This window comes from Oncorhynchus gorbuscha, linkage group LG16 (genome assembly GCF_021184085.1).
Source record: "Oncorhynchus gorbuscha isolate QuinsamMale2020 ecotype Even-year linkage group LG16, OgorEven_v1.0, whole genome shotgun sequence".
NCBI lineage: Eukaryota > Metazoa > Chordata > Actinopteri > Salmoniformes > Salmonidae > Oncorhynchus > Oncorhynchus gorbuscha.
The window spans coordinates 780,777-786,005 of NC_060188.1; positions in this window are offsets into that span (position 1 = coordinate 780,777).

The window sequence follows — 5,229 nt, forward strand, 5'->3', positions numbered from 1 at the left end:
ACACAACTTTCACTCGAAATGACGAGGACAAACTGGAGACTCGATCTTGAACAGCAGGTGAACAGCAGGTTGCCTCGGGAAGGCACTTGAACCAGACAGACTCAGACACCTGCTCACCACGCAGCATCTGAGGAAAACACGACACGACAGGGCGATACACAAACACAGCACGGTGAATTCTAGACAAGGAACCGACAGGACAGGAACGGAACACAAAGGAAGAAATAGGGACTCTAATCAGGGGAAAGGATCGGGAACAGGTGTGGGAAGACTAAATGATTGATTAGGGGAATAGGAACAGCTGGGAGCAGGAACGGAACGATAGAGAGAAGAGAGCGAGAGAGTGAGAGAGGAGGGGGAGAGAGAGGGATAGAAAGAGGGAAAGAACCTAATAAGACCAGCAGAGGGAAACGAATAGAATGGGAAGCACAGGGACAAGACAAGATAATAAATGACAAAACATGACAGTACCCCCCACTCACCGAGCGCCTCCTGGCGCACTCGAGGAAGGAATCCTGGCGGCAACGGAGGAAATCATCAATGAGTGAACGGTCCAGCACGTCCCGAGACGGAACCCAACTCCTCTCCTCAGGACCGTAACCCTCCCAATCCACTAAGTATTGGTGACCCCGTCCCCGAGAACGCATGTCCATGATCTTATGTACCTTGTAAATAGGTGCGCTCGACAAGGACGGGAGGGGGGAGGGAAGACGAACGGGGAGTGCGAAGAAAGGGCTTGACACAGGAGACATGGAAGACAGGATGGACGCGACGAAGATGTCGCGGAAGAAGCAGTCGCACAGCGACAGGATTGACGACCTGGGAGACACGGAACGGACCAATGAACCGCGGAGTCAACTTACGAGAAGCTGTCGTAAGAGGAAGGTTGCGAGTGGAAAGCCACACTCTCTGGCCGCAACAATACCTTGGACTCTTAATCCTGCGTTTATTGGCGGCTCTCACAGTCTGTGCCCTGTAACGGCAAAGTGCAGACCTCACCCTCCTCCAGGTGCGCTCACAACGTTGGACAAACGCTTGAGCGGAGGGAACGCTGGACTCGGCAAGCTGGGATGAGAACAGAGGAGGCTGGTAACCCAGACTACTCTGAAACGGAGATAACCCGGTAGCAGACGAAGGAAGCGAATTGTGAGCGTATTCTGCCCAGGGAGCTGTTCTGCCCAAGACGCAGGGTTTCTGAAAGAAAGGCTGCGTAGTATGCGACCAATCGTCTGATTGGCCCTCTCTGCTTGACCGTTAGACTGGGGATGAAACCCGGAAGAGAGACTGACGGACGCACCAATCAAACGACAGAACTCCTCCAAAACTGTGACGTGAATGCGGGCCTCTGTCTGAAACGGCGTCTAACGGGGAGGCCATGAATTCTGAATACATTCTCGATAATGATTTGTGCCGTCTCCTTAGCGGAAGGAAGTTTAGCGAGGGAATGAAATGTGCCGCCTTAGAGAACCTATCGACAACCGTAAGAATCACAGTCTTCCCCGCAGACAAAGGCAGACCGGTAATGAAGTCTAGGGCGATGTGAGACCATGGTCGAGAAGGAATGGGAGCGGTCTGAGACGACCGGCAGGAGGAGAGTTACCCGACTTAGTCTGCGCGCAGTCCGAACAAGCAGCCACGAAACGGCGCGTGTCACGCTCCTGAGTCGGCCACCAAAAGCGCTGGCGAATAGACGCAAGAGTGCCTCGAACACCGGGATGACCAGCTAAACTTGGCAGAGTGAGCCCACTGAAGAACAGCCAGACGAGTGGAAACAGGAACGAAAAGGAGGTTACTAGGACAAGCGCGCGGCGACGCAGTGTGCGTGAGTGCTTGCTTAACCTGTCTTTCAATTCCCCAGACTGTTAACCCGACAACACGCCCATAAGGAAGAATCCCCTCGGGATCAGTAGAAGCCACAGAAGAACTAAACAGACGGGATAAGGCATCAGGCTTGGTGTTCTTGCTACCCGGACGGTAAGAAATCACAAACTCGAAACGAGCGAAAAACAACGCCCAACGAGCTTGACGGGCATTAAGTCGTTTGGCAGAACGGATGTACTCAAGGTTCTTATGGTCTGTCCAAACGACAAAAGGAATCGCCCCCTCCAACCACTGTCGCCATTCGCCTAGGGCTAAGCGGATGGCGAGCAGTTCACGGTTACCCACATCATAGTTGCGCTCAGATGGCGACAGGCGATGAGAAAAATAAGCGCAAGGATGAACCTTATCGTCAGACTGGAAGCGCTGGGATAGAATGGCTCCCACGCCTACCTCTGAAGCGTCAACCTCGACAATGAATTGTCTAGTGACGTCAGGAGTAACGAGGATAGGAGCGGACGTAAAACGTTCTTTTAGAAGATCAAAAGCTCCCCTGGGCGGAACCGGACCACTTAAAACACGTCTTGACAGAAGTAAGAGCTGTGAGAGGGCAGCAACTTGACCGAAATTACGAATGAAACGCCGATAGAAATTAGCGAAACCTAAAGCGCTGCAACTCGACACGTGACCTTGGAACGGGCCCAATCACTGACAGCTTGGACCTTAGCGGAATCCATCTGAATGCCTTCAGCGGAAATAACGGAACCGAGAAAAGTAACGGAGGAGACATGAAAAGAGCACTTCTCAGACTTTACGTAGAGACAATTCTCTAAAAGGCGCTGTAGAACACGTCGAACGTGCTGAACATGAATCTCGAGTGACGGAGAAAAAATCAGGATATCGTCAAGATAGACAAAAACAAAGATGTTCAGCATGTCTCTCAGAACATCATTAACTAATGCCTGAAAAACAGCTGGCGCATTGGCGAGACCAAACGGCAGAACCCGGTACTCAAAATGCCCTAACGGGTGTTAAACGCCGTTTTCCACTCGTCCCCCTCTCTGATGCGCACGAGATGGTAAAGCGTTACGAAGGTCCAACTTAGTAAAGCACCTGGCTCCCTGCAGAATCTCGAAGGCTGATGACATAAGGGAAGCGGATAACGATTCTTAACCGTTATGTCATTCAGCCCTCGATAATCACGCAGGGGCGCAGAGTACCGTCCTTCTTCTTAACAAAAAAGAACCCCGCCCCGGCCGGAGAGGAAGAAGGCACTATGGTACCGGCGTCAAGAGACACAGACAAATAATCCTCGAGAGCCTTACGTTCGGGAGCCGACAGAGAGTATAGTCTACCCCGAGGAGGAGTGGTCCCGGAAGGAGATCAATACTACAATCATACGACCGGTGAGGAGGAAGGGAGTTGGCTCGGGACCGACTGAAGACCGTGCGCAGATCATGATATTCCTCCGGCACTCCTGTCAAATCGCCAGGTTCCTCCTGAGAAGTAGGGACAGAAGAAACGGGAGGGATGGCAGACATTAAACACTTCACATGACAAGAAACGTTCCAGGATAGGATAAAATTACTAGACCAATTAATAGAAGGATTATGACATACTAGCCAGGGATGACCCAAAACAACAGGTGTAAACGGTGAACGAAAAATCAAAAAAGAAATAGTCTCACTGTGGTTACCAGATACTGTGAGGGTTAAAGGTAGTGTCTCAAATCTGATACTGGGAAGATGACTACCATCTAAGGCGAACATGGGCGTAGGCTTATCTAACTCTCTGAAAGGAATGTCATGTTTCCGAACCCATGCTTCGTCCATGAAACAACCCTCAGCCCCAGAGTCTATCAAGGCACTACATGTAGCACCCGAACCGGTCCAGCGTAGATGGACCGACAAAGTAGTACAGGATTTTGATGGAGAGACTTGAGTAGTTGCGCTCACCTGTAGCCCTCCGCTTACAGATGAGCTCTGGCTTTACTGGACATGAATTAACAAAATGTCCAGCAACTCCATAATAGAGGCACAGGCGGTTGGTGATCCTCCGTTCCCTCTCCTTAGTCGAGATGCGAATCCCTCCCAGCTGCATGGGCTCAGACTCTGAGCCAGAGGAGGAGATGGTTGCGATGCGGAACAGGGAAACACCGTTGATGCGAGCTCTCTTCCACGAGCCCGGTGACGAAGATCTACCCGTCGTTCTATGCGGATGGCGAGAGCAATCAAAGAGTCCACATCTGAAGGAACCTCCCGGGAGAGAATCTCATCCTTAACCACTGCGTGGAGTCCCTCCAGAAAACGAGCGAGCAGCGCCGGCTCGTTCCACTCACTAGAGGCAGCAAGAGTGCGAAACTCAATAGAATAATCCGTTATGGACCGTTCACCTTGGCATAAGGAAGCCAGGGCCCTAGAAGCCTCCTACCAAAAACTGAACGGTCAAAAACCCGAATCATCTCCTCTTTAAAGTTCTGGAACTTGTTAGAGCAATCAGCCCTTGCCTCCCAGATAGCTGTGCCCCATTCTCGAGCCCGGCCAGTAAGGAGTGAAATGAGCGTAAGCAACCCGAGCTCTCTCTCTAGAGTATGTGTTGGGTTGGAGAGAGAACACAATCTCACACTGCGTGAGAAAGGAGCGGCATTCAGTGGGCTGCCCGGAGTAGCAAGGTGGGTTATTAACCCTAGGTTCTGGAGGCTCGGCAGGCCAGGAAGTAACAGGTGGCACGAGGCGTAGACTCTGGAACTGTCCAGAGAGGTCGGAAACCTGAGCGGCCAGGTTCTCCACGGCATGGCGAGCAGCAGACAATTCCTGCTCGTGTCTGCCGAGCATGGCTCCTTGGATCTCGACGGCAGTGTAACGAGCGTCTGAAGTCGCTGGGTCCATTCCTTGGTCGGTTCCTTCTGTCATGCAGGTGAAAGAGGACCCAAAAGCGACTTGGCGAAAACAGAGTCTTTAATCCAGTAAAGTAAATACAAACAAAAAAACACAACTTTCACTCGAAATGACGAGGACAAACTGGAGACTCGATCTTGAACAGCAGGTGAACAGCAGGTTGCCTCGGGAAGGCACTTGAACCAGACAGACTCAGACACCTGCTCACCACGCAGCATCTGAGGAAAACACGACACGACAGGGCGATACACAAACACAGCACGGTGAATTCTAGACAAGGAACCGACAGGACAGGAACGGAACACAAAGGAAGAAATAGGGACTCTAATCAGGGGAAAGGATCGGGAACAGGTGTGGGAAGACTAAATGATTGATTAGGGAATAGGAACAGCTGGGAGCAGGAGCGGAACGATAGAGAGAAGAGAGCGAGAGAGTGAGAGAGGGAGGGGAGAGAGGGATAGAAAGAGGGAAAGAACCTAATAAGACCAGCAGAGGGAAAGCGAATAGAATGGGA